At 46.0% G+C, this 19,146-nt stretch overlaps 1 long non-coding RNA gene across 1 annotated transcript; it reads right to left on the bottom strand.

Annotated features, from left to right (window-relative positions):
* Window positions 1-1,990: 1,990 nt before the first annotated feature.
* LOC137382960 (uncharacterized) lies at window positions 1,991-9,655 on the bottom strand. The gene is made up of 3 exons (XR_010977313.1): window positions 9,594-9,655; window positions 6,409-6,486; window positions 1,991-2,056 (listed from the first exon to the last, which is right to left on the bottom strand). It is a non-coding gene; the product is annotated as an uncharacterized lncRNA (long non-coding RNA).
* Between the last annotated feature and the right edge of the window lie 9,491 nt (window positions 9,656-19,146).

Below are 19,146 nucleotides of genomic sequence, written 5' to 3'. Positions count from 1 at the left end.
TGCACCCCAATCCTGGGAAGGGGGTGGGGTCTCCTACACTGGCAATGACATCAGCTACCTGTGCACAGGTGAGCCGCCATTTTTAAAGGGCAGCCAACCCTGCCGGCTCACATACATTTTTAAAGTAATACCGCCCCCCAACCCCCCCAATGTACTGCTGAAAGATCTATCGATCCTTCCCCCCATAACAATTAAATTCATCATTTGCCCTCTCTCCCCCGCCACTAAACCACTTACCTTCAACACTTGACCTTCCCCCTCCCCCCCCGCAAACTGAACAAAGTGCAGAGGTCATCCTTTCCCACCCTCCCCTACACAAGTAATGTAAATTTGACCTCGTTACCCCCACTGCACTAAAAATCATAGGTTACCTCCTACCCCATCACGGTGGCGCTGACTTTCTCTGGACGGGTAAGTGAAGGCGCGTAAGTGCCGACTGCTGCTCAGAAGACCGTGGCCCGAAGGTAAGATCGGTGTGTATTGTATGCAAATGTATTCATTTTATTAATTTAAATATGGAGAGAAGGGTAGCAGGGTCCCGTCGCCCAGCAGCAGGAGGGCCACCACGGAGCCTCGCCACTGCCAGAAAGATTGGTCCCGGTAATCTGCCTGCTCCCCAACCCACCAACCCCCACCACAGAGCCTAACATCAGGAGATCAGTAAAATCCCGGCCTAAGTTATTGGCGGTGAACTAAAAAAACACAACCTTCTGACTCAGTGGCGGGAGTGCCATCTATTGATCCCCTGCTGACACTAATGAGGCCATGAATTAGAGTTAAAAAGAGGAATGGTAAAAACTGGAAATCGAAGTTTAAAAACAGAAATTGCTGGCAATACACAGCAGGTCTGTGAGTACTTCAAAAGAAGAATTAATGCTTGGGTTCTCCTCTGAAAATCTTAACACGTCCTCTTTTCACACACGTCATGGATTGGTTTCTCTTGTGTTACTCAGTAAGGCTTTCACGAACCAGTATCAAACCGTTACAGATAGCAGTTCAAGAAGGCGGCTCAGCACCACCTTCTCAAAGGCAACTAGGGTTGGGCAATAAATGCTGGCCTTGCCAGCGCAGCCACATCCCGAAAATGACGAATATAAAATAATTATATTCATGAGGGGAGGATGGATTTAGTCTGCCATTGTCATTGAGTAACCTCACATCCATTGTTAATATTACCTATAAAGAAAGAATCAGAGAAGAGAAAGCGGAGGAATGAGCTTAAAATGATGATAGAATTCAATAGAGTCATAGAGAAATACAGCACTGAAACAGGCCCTTCGGCCCACCGAGTCTGTGCTGACCAACAACCACCCATTTATACTAATCCTACATTAATCCCATATTCTCACCACATCCCCACCATTCTCCTAACCACCTACCTACACTAGGGGCAATTTACAATGGCCAATTTACCTATCAACCTGCAAGTCTTTGGCTGTGGGAGGAAACCGGAGCACCCGGCGAAAACTCACGCAGTCACAGGGGGAACTTGCAAACTCCGCACAGGCAGTACCCAGGTCGTTGGAGCTGTGAGGCCGCGGTGCTAACCACTGCGCCACTGTGCTGCCTGTAACCACTGTGCCGCCCAGATATAGGGACATTTCCAATTGTGGGGGAGACCAAAACCAGGGGCCATAAAGTTATTAATAAATTAAAAAAGGATTTTAGGTGCAACGCCTTTATCCAGGGACTGTTTAGAATGCACAACCACAAGTAGTAGTTAAGGTAAATAGATGTCTACAAGGGGTATCTAGACAAGTACATGAGGGAGAAAGGAATAGGAGTGAATGCTGATAGGGTGAGATGAAGTAGGGTGGGAGGAGGCTCAAGTGGAGCATAAACACCAGTATGGAGCAGTTGGGCCAAATGGCCTGTTTCTGTGATGCATGTTCTATGTAATTCTATGCAATATCACTCATTACATAGCAAGTAGAACATCACTCACTATTTTTTTCTGTAGTGTGTTATTACTAGCAGTCTTATTCTTTTGTTCACCTTGACTTTTATGCAGATCCACCAATCCCTGCATTGCCAAATCCAAATCTTGCTGAATCGTCTACAAAAAGAAATCAGAAATCCACAATAATGAGCAGCACCCACAGAACAATGAGGGTTCCAGACAGATTTAGGAATGAAAATTTGGGATATATTTTTTCCTCTGAGTAAAGTTATTGTAAGTTTCCAAATCCTTAATATAAATCAATGACAGTTTAATGAAAGATATTCTTTGTACTTGTCTCCATCTCAACGTGTGTTGATATAATGGGGTGAACCTTTCCTTTCAGCACTGGGGTGGACATGTTCGGTACGGTTAAGTTCTCATCTCAAAATTGGGCATAAACTGCTCACAATCTTTCATTATGGACAGAGGCCCAGGATCATTTTGTGATTCAGTGACGTGTTTCCACCCACCAACTTTCTAATAACATTCAGCTGATGGAGTAAATCTCATACAGCACCTCCAAACTTCCAAAGCTTAACTGTACGTAATTAACTATTCTGTACAGACATGCATGTACAGAATACCTTGTCTTACAGTGATAGACGTGTATCCACTGTTACTGTACCCCAGTGTTATACAGTGACAGCCCCTGTACCCACCAGTTCTGTACCCGAGTGTTATTCAGTGACAGACCCTGTACCCACCAGTTCTGTACCCTAGTGTTATACAGTGACAGCCCCTGTACCCACCAGTACTGTACCCCAGTGTTATTCAGTGACAGACCCTGTACCCACCAGTTCTGTACGCTAGTGTTATACAATGACAGCCCCTGTACCCACCAGTTCTGTACCCTAGAGTTATACAGTGACAGACCCTGTACCCACCAGTTCTGTACCCCAGTGTTATTCAGTGACAGCCCCTGTACCCACCAGTACTGTACCCCAGTGTTATTCAGTGACAGACCCTGTACCCACCAGTTCTGTACCCCAGTGTTATTCAGTGACAGACCCTGTACCCACCAGTACTGTACCCCAGTGTTATACAATGACAGCCCCTGTACCCACCAGTTCTGTACCCCAGTGTTATACAGTGACAGACATGACCCCACCAGTACTGTACCCCAGTGTTATACAGTGACAGACCCTGTACCCACCAGTACTGTACCCCAGTGTTATACAGTGACAGACCCTGTACCCACCAGTTCTGTACGCTAGTGTTATACAGTGACAGACCCTGTACCCACCAGTTCTGTACGCTAGTGTTATACAGTGACAGACCCTGTACCCACCAGTTCTGTACGCTAGTGTTATACAGTGACAGACCCTGCACCCACCAGTACTGTACCCCAGTGTTATTCAGTGACAGACCTGTCCCCACCAGTTCTGTACCCCAGTGTTATACAATGACAGCCCCTGTACCCACCAGTTCTGTACCCCAGTGTTATACAGTGACAGACATGACCCCACCAGTACTGTACCCCAGTGTTATACAGTGACAGACCCTGTACCCACCAGTTCTGTACGCTAGTGTTATACAGTGACAGACCCTGTACCCACCAGTTCTGTACGCTAGTGTTATACAGTGACAGACCCTGTACCCACCAGTTCTGTACGCTAGTGTTATACAGTGACAGCCCCTGTACCCACCAGTACTGTACCCTAGTGTTATACAGTGACAGACCCTGTACCCACCAGTTCTGTACGCTAGTGTTATACAGTGACAGACCCTGTACCCACCAGTTCTGTACCCCAGTGTTATACAGTGACAGACCCTGTACCCACCAGTTCTGTACCCCAGTGTTATACAGTGACAGACCTGTCCCCACCAGTTCTGTACCCCAGTGTTATACAATGACAGCCCCTGTACCCACCAGTTCTGTACCCCAGTGTTATACAGTGACAGACCCTGTACCCACCAGTTCTGTACCCCAGTGTTATACAGTGACAGACCCTGTACCCACCAGTTCTGTACGCTAGTGTTATACAGTGACAGACCCTGTACCCACCAGTTCTGTACCCCAGTGTTATACAATGACAGACCCTGTACCCACCAGTTCTGTACGCTAGTGTTATACAGTGACAGACCCTGTACCCACCAGTTCTGTACGCTAGTGTTATACAGTGACAGACCCTGTACCCACCAGTTCTGTACGCTAGTGTTATACAGTGACAGACCCTGTACCCACCAGTTCTGTACGCTAGTGTTATACAGTGACAGACCCTGTACCCACCAGTTCTGTACGCTAGTGTTATACAGTGACAGACCCTGTACCCACCAGTTCTGTACGCTAGTGTTATACAGTGACAGACCCTGTACCCACCAGTTCTGTACGCTAGTGTTATACAGTGACAGACCCTGTACCCACCAGTTCTGTACCCCAGTGTTATACAGTGACAGACCCTGTACCCACCAGTTCTGTACGCTAGTGTTATACAGTGACAGACCCTGTACCCACCAGTTCTGTACGCTAGTGTTATACAATGACAGACCCTGTACCCACCAGTTCTGTACCCCAGTGTTATTCAGTGACAGACCCTGTACCCACCAGTTCTGTACGCTAGTGTTATACAGTGACAGCCCCTGTACCCACCAGTACTGTACCCTAGTGTTATACAGTGACAGACCCTGTACCCACCAGTTCTGTACGCTAGTGTTATACAGTGACAGACCCTGTACCCACCAGTTCTGTACCCCAGTGTTATACAGTGACAGACCCTGTACCCACCAGTTCTGTACCCCAGTGTTATACAGTGACAGACCTGTCCCCACCAGTTCTGTACCCCAGTGTTATACAATGACAGCCCCTGTACCCACCAGTTCTGTACCCCAGTGTTATACAGTGACAGACCCTGTACCCACCAGTACTGTACCCCAGTGTTATACAGTGACAGACATGACCCCACCAGTACTGTACCCCAGTGTTATACAGTGACAGACCCTGTACCCACCAGTACTGTACCCCAGTGTTATACAGTGACAGACCCTGTACCCACCAGTTCTGTACGCTAGTGTTATACAGTGACAGACCCTGTACCCACCAGTTCTGTACGCTAGTGTTATACAGTGACAGACCCTGTACCCACCAGTTCTGTACGCTAGTGTTATACAGTGACAGACCCTGTACCCACCAGTTCTGTACGCTAGTGTTATACAGTGACAGACCCTGTACCCACCAGTTCTGTACCCCAGTGTTATACAGTGACAGACCCTGTACCCACCAGTTCTGTACCCCAGTGTTATACAGTGACAGACCCTGTACCCACCAGTACTGTACCATAGTGTTATACAGTGACAGACCCTGTACCCACCAGTTCTGTACCCCAGTGTTATACAATGACAGACCCTGTACCCACCAGTTCTGTACGCTAGTGTTATACAGTGACAGACCCTGTACCCACCAGTTCTGTACGCTAGTGTTATACAGTGACAGACCCTGTACCCACCAGTTCTGTACGCTAGTGTTATACAGTGACAGACCCTGTACCCACCAGTTCTGTACCCCAGTGTTATACAGTGACAGACCCTGTACCCACCAGTACTGTACCCTAGTGTTATACAGTGACAGACCCTGTACCCACCAGTTCTGTACCCCAGTGTTATACAGTGACAGACCCTGTACCCACCAGTTCTGTACCCCAGTGTTATACAGTGACAGACCCTGTACCCACCAGTTCTGTACGCTAGTGTTATACAGTGACAGACCCTGTACCCACCAGTTCTGTACCCCAGTGTTATACAGTGACAGACCCTGTACCCACCAGTTCTGTACGCTAGTGTTATACAGTGACAGACCCTGTACCCACCAGTTCTGTACCCCAGTGTTATACAGTGACAGACCCTGTACCCACCAGTACTGTACCCTAGTGTTATACAGTGACAGACCCTGTACCCACCAGTTCTGTACCCCAGTGTTATACAGTGACAGACCCTGTACCCACCAGTTCTGTACGCTAGTGTTATACAGTGACAGACCCTGTACCCACCAGTTCTGTACCCCAGTGTTATACAGTGACAGAGCCTGTACCCACCAGTACTGTATGCTAGTGCTATTCAGTGACAGACCCTGTACCCACCAGTTCTGTAATTTATGAATGCAAGTTCTTTCCTTTCCTTCATATTTATGTTTTCTATATTTTTATCATCACTTGAAAGAATTTAGATATTGCTGCTATCACTGGGGAGATTGCTGAATCTCATTTCCCAGGAGACTCTTTTGTTCAGCTAATGTTGAGACTACCAACCCATCTGCCAATGCTGCATGTCAGGTCCCAGAGGTAAAATGACAATGGGTTAATAAATGGAGCCACTCAGTACCCACACCAATATAATACTTTTAAAACTTCAGAGTTGTTCTTTGCTGTGTGTGTGTTTATGGAACTATTTGGTTGTCAATGAATTGGAAGTGGAGAATGATTTGTACGCCGTTCAAGGTAACTTTTTCTGGAACGTTGAGAATAAAAATTTACCTTACTCTCGGGGAACAGTGCCAAAACTTCCTTCAGAACTGTGATAGCCTGGGAATAATGACCTTGACGGAATAATACCTATTGAGAAACATTGTATCTTCGATTACCTACATAAAATATAGTTTTGCATTCTAAATTACACAATATCAAGCAACCCACAAAAAACAAAAATCTCCCACATGAACATAATCATGCCTTTTCAGACTCTGTTGAATTTTGACAGACACCAAGAGCTGTCAAGTGTCGATAACTCCTGAACAAATAGCTGTCCCTTCACTTAGTATCTGCCGGCATATATGATGCATTGGCTGATATCACAACTCTCACATTACATAGAATTTGGAGCATAGGACAGGCCATTCGGCCCAACAGATCCATACCGGTGATTATGCTCCTTATGACACTCCTCACTATATCAACATATCTTTCTATTCCTTTCTCCCTCATATGTTTATCCAGTTTCCCCTTGAATGCATCTATACTATTCAGCGTACTTAATTACTGCCTGTGGTAGTGAGTTCCACACTCTTACCACTCTCAGGGTAAAGGAGTTTCTCCTGAATTCCCTGTTAAATTTATTAGTGACTATCTTATATTTATGACCCCTAGTTTTGGAGTCCCCTACAAGTGGAAACATCTTCCCTACGTCTACCCTATAAAATGCATTCATAATTTTGAAGACGTCTATCAGGTCACCCCTTTACCTTCTCTTTTCTAAAGAGCCCCAGCCTATTTAGTCTTTCCTGCTGGTTACAAACTCTCAGTTCTGGCGTCAATTTTGTAAACATTTTCTGATTCAGCGTGACCTTCAAATGTAAGAGTCCAGTTCAACCAGTTGTATTGCTATTTCTTATCTATTACACTTCTGCCTGCCATGTTCTTGTCAATGGGATTGGTCACAAAAATGGGCTTTTAAAATCTTAAAACTGAGCAGAACATGAAGGGAAATGATTCTATATGTAATCACATTGTAAGATATTGCTTGTCTGAATTATACACAAATTTTTTAAATGCAAGTTTGATTTAATAGATATTCAGTAACTCTCATTCTGTCAATTCCATTTTAATGTAATAAATATGCAGGTCTAATAGTGTAAAACAGTGTGAAATTATACCACTTCCAGCTACTCTGACTTTTTAGACCAGTGATCTTCATTTATCATTTTTTTAATAGCTTTCCTAGTTTTACCGCACAAAATAGATATAAATATTTAAATAAGTGGCATGGTTGTAAATCTTTCTCATCCACTTTTGTGTGACTAAGAAGTTCATTAATTAATCTTGTCCTGCTGGCTATTGGGATGAAATTAAACAGTGTGATATGAACAGACAAACAAAAACAAAGGAACATTAAGAAATAGAGTCAATAGTCTTTTTAAAAAAATGATTGCTTATTGACACAATTGTGTTAATTAGTTCGAGGTGGGGTGGGACTTATACCAAACTGAAGCTGTTACTCAGCAAACAGCCAACAGAGTCCACCTTTAAAGAGTCTGTATGAACTACAGCAAACAGAACTCATGACCGAAAATACAGCAACATCCCTCGATAAAAGCAGGGTGACTACTCCAGCAAAGTGCAGTGAGTGAAGAATAGTTACAGAATACAAATTATGTGCATAAAATCAATCCCAGTCACTTATGGGCTCCAGGCATGATTGACATAGGGAAATTACCCATTTATCATCCCCATATTGGTCTGGTGTAGTGGTGTCATTATATGTGGCCCATTTTCTTATGTCCTTATCCAAACCCCTTATTAGTTTAAAAAAAAATCTCTATTAACTCTCCTCTTAGCCTTTTCTCTTCAGCAGATATGATCCTAGTTCTATTGTTCCACTGGTGTCATCCGTATTGCAAAAAAAGATTTATTTTCGAACTTTATGGACATGTCATAAATACATTTATAGTACACAGAACTACAGAACTGCAGTTCCCACATACCTTTCCCTTGCTGTACAAAGTCATTATATCTGTTGGATTCATCTCTAACAGTTCGTCACAGTAATATAAAACTGTTTCTATTTGCTCCTCCTCAATTTGGTCAACAATTACATTGATCTCCTGAAAGGACTCCTCCATCTTACAAATCCTATCATCGTCTCTATGCGTAGAAACTGCAAAGAAGATAACACTGTTCAAATGTGAACTTTGCTTCAGGTGTTGCAGTGTTTTTTGAGCCTTTCTAAAAGCTTCTGAGGATTTTTGACACCCGATTACTGGCTTTTTAATTATGTTAATGAGGCTGGAAGCCTCAGATTTAGCCTGCTTTGTAGGCTTAACTATGGATAGGCAGCTTTCCTGGGCCTTGTAAATGCAGCAGCGGAAGCAAGGTGAGAATAGCCTCAGGGAGATGGGAAGAACCTTCACAGCATGCCTCGTGGGCCAGGAAGAGCAGCAGGAGTCCTTCCTCCTGGCTCCCCAAGCTTCTCTCCCACCAGAATCCCTCCCACCCACCGATCCCATAAAAATACTCCCCAGGATCAGAGCTCCCCCTTCCCTGGTCTGGGATTAGACCTGCCTGGCCCTGTTTCATACTCCGGATTGCTCCCCTCCCAACCAGAAGCCAAGCCCTTATAATCACACTGACTTCTGGGCGGGGAACCCACCAAGGCCAAAGGTCTCACACTGTCCAGTGTTGCAGGTTTCCCCACGCTACTGGTCCCCTCATTGTCTTGTGCATCGGTAAATAAATATTCCCCCCCAAAGTGATGACTAAAACATAAATAACCTCACCACCATTCAGCCGTTCCTCATAGTCACTCCACCATGTTAGCTTCAAAACGAAAGTTTAACTTGTCTCCCATGACATATGTTAATCTACAGACTGTAGTCACTACTGAGTTACCAAGGATCTTGAAGCCTGCATTGTCAGCATGAGTAATATGCTGTGATTTGGACACTCTTCCCAGGTGAGTAAAGGACTCCAGGTAGTGTTGCGATGGATATGCTAGACTGTACTAGATTGTTCCCAGCTCAATCCCGTATCAGTGTTGAGTAAGCTGATATCACGTGCCCTGAGCAAGCGAGAGAGAGGATCAATGAAAGCACTCACTTCTGGTCATTATCTATAGATCCTGTAGGGACATCACGATGCAAGGAAACCTTCTTTTCTTCTTCCTCTCTCAACTTTGGAAGTTCTTAAGTGGTTAAGTAATGCCTGATCTAACACAGCATTTTACTCACCTAAAACACTTTCAGAATGTTCTGCTGAGGCCATCATTAATCCAGTTGGGAATGGGGAATGCTGTAAATTGAAAAATGACGCAACTAAGTTTATGATGTTTTTCAGGTTCAAGCAAAAGTTTGAGTAGCTGACTTCAAGGCCATCTTGTTCATAGTCAATCAGAAGGAACTTGCATTTCTATAGCACCTTTCACAACCTCAGGACGTCCCAATGTGCTTTGCAGCCAGTGAAGTACTTTTGAAATGTAGCCACTGTTGTAATGTGGGAAACTTGGCAGCCAATTTGCGCACGGCAAGATCCCACAAACAGCAATGAAAAATGAGCAGATCATCCTTTTTTTAATTGATGCGGGTTAGGGGACAAACATTAGCCAGGACATCTGGGAGAATCCCCCAGCTCTTCTTCAAATAGTGTCATGGGATCTTTTATGCTTTCATAGGAGGGCAGACAGGGCCTTGGTTTAGCGTCTCATCCAAAAGACAGCATCGCCTACAGTGCAGCACTCCCTCAGTACTGCACCAGGGGTGTCAGCCTGGATTATGAGCACAAATCTCTGGAGTGAGGCTTGCAATTCACAACCTGATGACTCAGACAAGTGTAAGCCCACTGAGCCAAGGCTGTCCAAACGATTATCTTAGAAGAACAGTTGTTGCAAAGAAGGCACAACAGCCACAACCCTTAAAGGGCAGTGAATGGGATAAAGCCAGTGGATGTGAGGAAGATATAACTTGTGTCAGTGTCTGTCAAGACCACATCCTTCCAGCTCAGTCACATCGCCCAACTCTACCTATCTCCTGCTGAAACCCTCATCCGTGCCTTTATCATCTCCAGACTTGACTATTCCAATGCTCTCCTGGCTGGCTTCCCACCTACCGTCCTAAGTAAACTTGAGCTCATCCAAAAATCCGCTGCTCAAATCCTAACTTGCACCAAGTCCCGTTCACGCATCACCCCTCCCCCCCCCCCCCCCTGTGTTTGCTGACATGCATTGGCTCCCAGTTTTGCAATGCCTCAATTTAAAAATTCTCATCCTTGAATTCAAATGTCTCCATGACTACACCCCTCTCTATCTCTAACTCTCACCAGCCCGACAACCCTCCGAGATCTCTGCATTCCTCCAATTCCAGCCTCTTGTGCTTTCCTGATTTTAGTCGCTCCCCCATTGGCAGCAGTGTCTTCAGCTGCCTCAGTCCTAAGCTCTGGAATTCCCTCCTTAAACTTCTCTGTCTCTCTCCTTTAAGTCGCTTCCTAAAACCTACCTCTTTGACCAAGCTATTTGTTGCCTGCCCTAATGTGTGTCTCATGTGGCTTAGTGCCAAATTTTGTTCGATCACACTTCTTGGGGAGGATTTACTACATTCAAGGTGCTATATAAATGCAAGTTGTTGTTGAATTTGCACGAAACAGCTCTGCTGAAGAACCCATTGAGGCAAAAAAAAATTGGTCAGAGACAAGTGTAAGCCCACTGAGCCAAGGCTGTCCAAATGACTACCTCAGAAGAACAGTTGTTGCAAAGAAGGCACAACAGCCACAACCCTTAAAGGGCAGTGAGTGGGATAAAGCCAGTGGATGTGGGGAAGATATAACTTGTGTCAGTGTCACTCATGCTCTGGCCAACCTGCCATGCTTGAAAAACTGCAACAAAACACAAGTAGGTTAGATATCCATATTAGACAAGCAGATGAATTACATTGCTTTATCCATTGTATTTTACCAGGATGGTGAAAGGCAAACTCAAGAAATTCCCATCTCCTTAGTCATTTGATGCTTTGAGTTGTTTCTGACTGAAAATATCTTCTGTTGTTAATTGATTCCCTTTCATTCAGTACTGGTGACATTCAGGGATAATCTTTAGCGGCTAAGTGTGAGCGTGCTCGGGAGGAACAGGTGATTTGGGCCTATGGTTCCCAAAGCTCTCCACCACCTCATCTAGCTCTGTTGTAGCCTCATTGATAGAGATTGATCACTGTAATTAGTCAACAACTCCCATTATCATTGAACCATGTGACTGTCAGGGGCAGGAGAACAAGATGGACCTGGGTCTGATTTTGTCTCGGAATTCCTAAGGCTCTAATTAGTTTATCATAGGTTTGCACTTCCTTCCTTAGGTGGATGAGACTTCCATGATAAAAACTGAAAACTCTGAGCCCTGTTCCCAAATATTCTAACAGAAGCAGTCTAACATCCAGTCACAGACATATTCTGCTGTCTACAGTTTTATATTTTCATTGTCACATGACAGTGTGCATTGATTGCCAGTTCGATGGAATGTCCCCTAAGGTTGTGGAATATGCTAATTGCTGTTACAACTGGAAGTTCAAATTAGGCTATTATTATAGTTAAGTAAACTGTGATCGGCTGCAGAAGAGAGTAACTGTAAGTCATTATGCTAACTAACTCACACATTCCTGTGGTTTTAGTGCAAATTAGCGAGATGAAATCTTAATGGTTCTGGAATACACTTACCAGAAAGGCATTAATTAGAGAGTGAAATAGTCTCCTTTTCATGGACCAACCTCTATCCAGCAAATTTCCGAGAATAATTTTGCTCATCCTAACATCACATGCAGTAGGGTGACATAGGAACATGAGGAGGCCATTCAGCCCCTCGAGGCTATTCTACCATTCAATTAGATCAAGGCTGACCTATATCTTAACTCCATTTTGCAAACTTCATCCCACATCCCTTAATGTCCCTGCCTGATAAAAGCTTCCAAATGAGCCCCTGCCTTGACAGCATTTTGGGGGAGAGAGTTCCAGATTTCCAGTAGCCTTTGTGTGAAGAAGGGCTTCCTGACATCACCCCTGAATGGCCTGGGTCAAATTTTCAGGTTCTGCCCCCTTATTCAGGACTCCCCGCCCCCACCAGAGGAAATAGTTTCTCTCTATCTACCCTGTCAAATCCTTTAATTAACTTAAACACCTCAATTAGATCACCCCTTAATCTTCGACACACAAAGGAATACAAGCCCAATCTATGGAATCAGTCCTCATAATTTAACCCTTTTAGCTCTGGCACAAGGAGATGGTTGTGCACTCACTCACATCACGGTGTAATTGCACAGTTATCCGTGTGTGGTAAAAACCCAGAAGTGGGTTGCTGCTAAGTCAGTGTTGCTGCCGCGGTTGTACTTGCTTCACACACGCTGATACTGCCAGCAGCTTCATGGTAACTTCAAGTTTGTTTGTTTGATCACTACAGCCTGGACCACATGTGCAGTGGGCGACATTCCGTACCAACAACTTCATCATCCTCCACAAGCTTTGCAAAAAAGTTTCAGTGCAATTACAACACTCCTTCCATTGCACTGCTTTGCTGTACACCAGAATGCAGGTCACTTTTCAAATTGGTGACTCGTTACCAGCAGGAGTTCCTTAACAATCCCCATGAATGAAGCCCAAAATAATCGTACATGCAAACACACACACATATACAAAAGGGATTTTAGGATTTATACACATGGGATTAAAGTTGAGGTTTTTTTTACCCTTACATAAAAACAGAAAAGCCTAAACTGGATTATTTTTCAGTGGGTCCAGCATGAACCAAACTCCTCCAGGTGTTAACTTTACCCTGAACCTCAAATAGAATGCAATTCCACAGCATTCTGTTTCTAGTTAAGTTTTCACATCTACAGACACACAAACTGTTGCTGTCTTTCCAGATGTTTAATGGTGTTGCAATTCCACAATTTTACCTTTGACCCTGTGATTAACTTGCTGGGAAGTTGAGGACAGGATATTTAACCCTTGCCCCGCTGCTGGCCGGTACATCACCTGGCTGCTGTTTGCGGGCGCCCACTGCACGGACCCGGCAAGGTGAGGCTGCCTTTGATGTTGCCGAGGGCGGGGCCTATTGCCCCGGTAACTGTCGCCGGGGGGGCGCCAGTGTGACGGAGGCGGGAGTAAAAGAGCGCCCCCCAGCGGACAGGTGAGATAAATGCAGGGGGAGAGGGAGATCCCAAGAGAGACTGGAGATCCCATAGAGAGACTGGGGGGAGAGGGAGATCCCAAAAGAGATAACTGCAGGGGGAGAGGGAGATCCCGCACAGAGACTGGGGAGAGGGAGATCCTACAGAGAGACTGGGGGCAGGTAGAGAGGGAGATCCCACAGAGAGACTGGGGGAGAGGGAGATCCTACAGAGAGACTGGGGGCAGGTAGAGAGGGAGATCCCACAGAGAGACTGGAGGAGAGGGAGATCCTACAGAGAGACTGGAGGCAGGGGGAGAGGGAGATCCCACAGAGAGACTGGAGGAGAGGGAGATCCTACAGAGAGACTGGGGGCAGGTAGAGAGGGAGATCCCACAGAGAGACTGGGGGCAGGGGGAGAGGGAGATCCCACAGATAGACTGGGGGAGAGGGAGATCCTACAGAGAGACTGGGGGCAGGTCGAGAGGGAGATCCCACAGAGAGACTGGGGGCAGGGGGAGAGGGAGATCCCACAGAGCCTGGGGGAGAGGGAGATCCTACAGAGAGACTGGGGGCAGGTCGAGAGGGAGATCCCACAGAGAGACTGGGGGCAGGGGGAGAGGGAGATCCCACAGAGAGACTGGGGGCAGGTCGAGAGGGAGATCCCACAGAGCCTGGGGGAGAGGGAGATCCTACAGAGAGACTGGGGGCAGGTCGAGAGGGAGATCCCACAGAGAGACTGGTGGCAGGGGGAGAGGGAGATCCCACAGAGAGACTGGGGGAGAGGGAGATCCCACGGACAGAGACTGGGGGCAGGGGAGAGGGAGACCCCAGAGAGACTGGGGACACGTGGATATTCCAGAGAGACTGGGGGCAGTGGGAGAGGGACAGTGCGAGGTGAGGAGGAGGGGGAGAAGTAAGAGGGATGGGGGCGAGGGAGGGGAAAGGGAGAGGGGAATGGGTGAAAGTGGGAGGGAGGGATGGGGAAAAGGAGAGGAAGGGGGTCAGGGAGAGAGTGCCCCTGGTGGGCTGGGGGGAGAGGGAGAGGGAGAGGGACGAGGGGGAGAGGCAAGAGTGAGTCAGGGATTGAAGAGGTGGAGACGAAACAGGGCTAGGAGAGGAAGGGTGGAGAAAAACAACCTGACTGATGGAAGAGAAATGAAAAGCTGAGGGTTTTTGAGGGGGCCCCTGCATTGCTGCTTCCCCCTCACCTGAAAGGACACTGCACAGACGCCACATTCCAAGAACAGGCTTGTGGAAGAAAGTGGCAGCAAGCTATGCTCAACAGGGTTGAAAAGAAATCTACTGGTCCAGAAAATCCATTTTTCTAACAGATCCAACAACCTAGCTGTTTCAGACAGCAGAACAATCACCGCAGTTTCTCCATGACACCAAACTCTGACATTAAGCTAGACGCAAGGGCCTTGAGCATAATAGCACGGCCCCTCAGCCAGTTAATATAGAGATGGGCTACACTATTCAGATCAAATGGGAGAAAGTGGCACATTTCTGCTCTCTCTCTCTTCAGAAATGAAAGGACAAAGTAAAAACAGCTGTTTCTTGTCCTAGAGTCTGTATCGACTTTGAGGAAAATGTTAGGTGGTTCATGATTGGTGAGATTAGATTGCCAAACCCTTTCAACAATCGAGGGTGGAGTTTGAGTACAATGAAAGCAAAATACTGTGGATGCTGGAATCTGAAATAAATATAAAAAACACTGCTGGAAATACTGAGTGGGTCAGGCAGCATCTGTGGAGAGAGGAACGGAGATAACAGGCTTGATTTTAAGTGCCTGCCGCTGCTTCTGGTGGCGGGCGAACAAAATGGCGGCCCGCACACGCGGCTGCTCATTTAAATACCCGGGAAATACCCAGGTGGGCCCACCCCCCCCCCCTCCCCAATCACAGGGAGGGGTCAGGCTGTTCGACGACGGGCAATGGTGTCAGCTGCCTGTGCGCAGGCACTGGCTCCATTTTTAAAGGGCAGCCAACCCTGCCAGTAGATTTTAATTTTTAAAGCTACACCTCCCTGCCCCCACTGTTGCAATAAAAATTCTAATGCTCCTTTCCCACCCCCCCCATAACAATAAAGTTAAATATCTGCCCTCCCCCACAAACACACCTTACAAATATGACCTTTCCCCCCAAACTGTACGAAGTTCACAGTTCACCCCTTCCCACCATCTCCTGTACTCATGATGATGATTTGACCCCGTCCTCCCCCACACTAAAAATCTTAACCGCACCCCCCCACCCCCCACCCCCCCCACCTTCCCCATCAGTGTCGCGCCTGCTTTCTCCAAACAGGGAAGTGAAGGAGCGGGAGTGCCGGTCGCCGCACTGAAGATTGCGGCGGGCCTGTAAGATGCCAGGTAAGTTTATTTAAGTGTATTCATTGTGCTACTTTAAATATGCAAAGCTGGGCCCCGTTGCCCAGCGGCGGGGTTGGTTTGGGCCGCCACGAAGCCTTGGCGCCGACAGGAAGATCGGGCCCGGTCCTCCCGGTGTCAGGCCCTGTGGCGGGCCTCTGCCGGAATGATCGTCTGGCCCCACCTACCCCACCACCCCACCCCCGCCACGGAGCCCAATGTCGGGAGCCCTGTACAATCCAGCCCAACATTTCAGATCGATGACCTTTTGACAGAAAAACTAAAGAGAATGAACTTGCGTTTATATAGCGTCTTTCACAACCTCAGGACATCCCAAAGCACTTTACAGCCAATGAAGTATCAGCAATACTTTTGAAGTGTAGTCACAGTTGTTATGTAGGAAACTCAGCAACCAATTTGTGCACAGCAAGATCCCACAAACAGCAATGTGAAAATGACCACATAGTCTGTTTTTAGCGATGTTGGCTGAGAATAAATATTGGGCAGGACACTGGGGAGAACTCCCCTGCTCTTCTTCAAAATAGTGGCTATGAGATCTTTGACACACGCCTGAAAGGACAAATAGGACCTCAGTTTAATATCATATCCAATAAACAGCACCTGCAACAATGCAGTGCTCCATCAGTGGAGTGTCAGCCTACAATTTATGCTCAGTTCTCTGGTGGAGGATTTGAACCCACAACCTTCTGACCAAGAGGCACAAATTTAATGTCTGATCCCAAACGTGGGAAGATATTACCAACTTAACAGCATTCAAGGAAATACAGAGCCAGGAAACAGGGAGCAAGCAGGAGCAATGGGAAAAATCTGTGATAGGGTAGAGGGCAGGTGCAATGAAATGACAAAAGGGATTATGGTACGAGGCAAACAAAGGTCGCAATGGGATATTGTCTGCGCTTGCTTGGTATTAAATGGGTTCATAAGACATGCTGTGAACCTACTTCCTTGAGTATCCAATACAAAAGGTAAGAGAGAGAGTGAAAAGTTTATAGATCATTAAAACAGTGCCTCTTTCATTGTAGGACACCAAACATTGAGTTACAGAAAAAAGAAAAAGACTCAATTTATATGGCGCCATTCATGACTACCGGACATCTCAAAGTGCTTTACAGCCAATGAAGTGCCTTTTTGAAGTGTAGTCACTGTTGTAATGTAGGATTGGATGGAAAGGGGTAAGGATTTAACATTATTAAACAAGTTCTTCTGCTTTCTCGTGCCTCCAACGTATTTCCGCTGCTGCAGGAAACCAGGGCAGAGCCAATCACCAAATTCTCCAAAGCCACTTTGCAAGTGTTTGAAAGCAACCTAAAATGGGGCATTCAAATCGGAGTGTGTGACAGTGTGATCCTTCATAACTAAAGATCATCTGTTTTCAGAAACTTTAGTGAAGATCCATTGACAATGGAAGGGAATTGCCCCAGCACAGTGCATTTTGAGTGCATGCAGGGCACTGTCAAACTTTAATGCTGATATTTAATCTTTCTTCAAGACTTAAACGTACTGATTAATCTTTATGTGCCATTTTGTGACATTCATTTTGATGTTGATGTTCTTCATGTTATTTGTGGAATTACTGCACAATGTGAAGACGGAACAAGGTTTTAGCATTCATATAACAACAACTAATTGCATTTATATAGCACCTTTAACCTAGTAAAACATCCCAAGAGGTTTCACAGGAGCATTAATTAGATAAAAATTGACTCTAAGCCACATAAGGAGATATTATGATAGGTGTGCAAAAGCTTGGTCAAAGAGGTAGGTTTTAAGGAAATTCTTAAAGGAGGAGAGAGAGGTGGAGAGGTATGAGGATAGAATTCCAGAGCGTAGGGACTTGGCAGCTGAAGGCAAGCGCCAATAGTGGAGCAACTAAGATTGGGATGCTCAAGAGGCCAGAATTAGAGGAGCACGGGTATTTCGGAGGGTTGTAGGGCTGGATGAGGTTACAGAGATAGGGAGTAGGAAAACCAAAGTAGCTGTTTGTGGCCAATGATGGCAACCATAGTATTATAATACAAAAATATTGGACAGGTTAAGACAATGGATAGAGAGAATTGTAAAGTTATGAGACTAGGTAGAAAAAGTGCTAATGTTGATAACATGTTAAATGATAACTTGCTTGAGGTAACAGCATAAAGGAGAATGGCGGGACGAGGCTGGCACTGGTCGATAGGATCAGTACATGCAGAAGTCAAGAAAGCAAATAAAGTGTTGCGATGTACAATGAAGGATGTTGCATTTATATAGCACCTTTCACTACCTCAGGCCATCCCAAATCGCTTTACAACCAATGTAGTACTTTTTGAAGTGTAGTCATTTCTGTAATGTAGAAAACACAGCTACCAACTTGCACAAAGCAAGATTCCTTAAACAGCAATGAGATAGCAACCAGACAATCTGTTTTAGTGATGTTGGTTGAGGGATAAATATTGGCCTGGACACCAGGGAGAACTCCCCTGCTCTTCTTTGAAATTGAGTCATGGGATCTTTGACATCCACCTGAGAGGGGAGATGGGGTCATGATTTAACGTTTCATCCAAGAAGCATCTCCTGGGTCTGTGTAACACTTCCTCAGTAGAGCATGGCGACTTGACCCGAACCCGACGGGACCCGACATCATGTGTCGGGTTCGGGTCGGGTCGCTCTTCCGGGTCCGGCATTCGGGCTCGGGTCTGGTCGGGCTGGGTCGGACACTATCACCACCTCCGGTACGTGGCTCCAATCTTAATGTACTTTTTAAACAATCTTTCAAGTCCAGTTACAGTTCTTGTTGCTTATCTGCACAAGCTTAAAAAGTGAAAAATGGAAGCTAGGTTGACTGAACATTCCGGTGGTCAGGTCGGATCGGGCGCGGGAAAAAATGAAAGGACTCGGGCCAGGTCGGGCTCAGGTTAGGTGTGGTTCTGTCAGGCTCGGGTTGGGTTTCATTTGCAGACCCGAGCCAGCCTTTATCCTTCAGTGCTGTATTGGGAGCATTAGCACAGCTCACCTGTTTAAGTCTCAGGAGTGGAACTTGACCCTATGACCTTCTGATCAGAGACAAGAGTGCTACTGCACTGAACCAAATCTGACAGCTAAGCAAAGCTAACTTTATACCAAACTAAATGGTGCCAGTCGGCTCACAGCTGAGGCAAATGGAGAGGATGCAATGCTATTGAATGGAATAAAGCTACTGGACCTCAGAGCTGGGACACAAGAACTGGGAAGATGTTGAGAAAGCAGATCAGAATTCCATAGCAAGCAAAGGCATCAA

Source organism: Heterodontus francisci, chromosome 23 (assembly GCF_036365525.1).
Source record: "Heterodontus francisci isolate sHetFra1 chromosome 23, sHetFra1.hap1, whole genome shotgun sequence".
NCBI lineage: Eukaryota > Metazoa > Chordata > Chondrichthyes > Heterodontiformes > Heterodontidae > Heterodontus > Heterodontus francisci.
The sequence above is the reverse complement of the archived record's forward strand: the minus strand, read 5'-3'. Positions and strand labels throughout refer to the sequence as shown.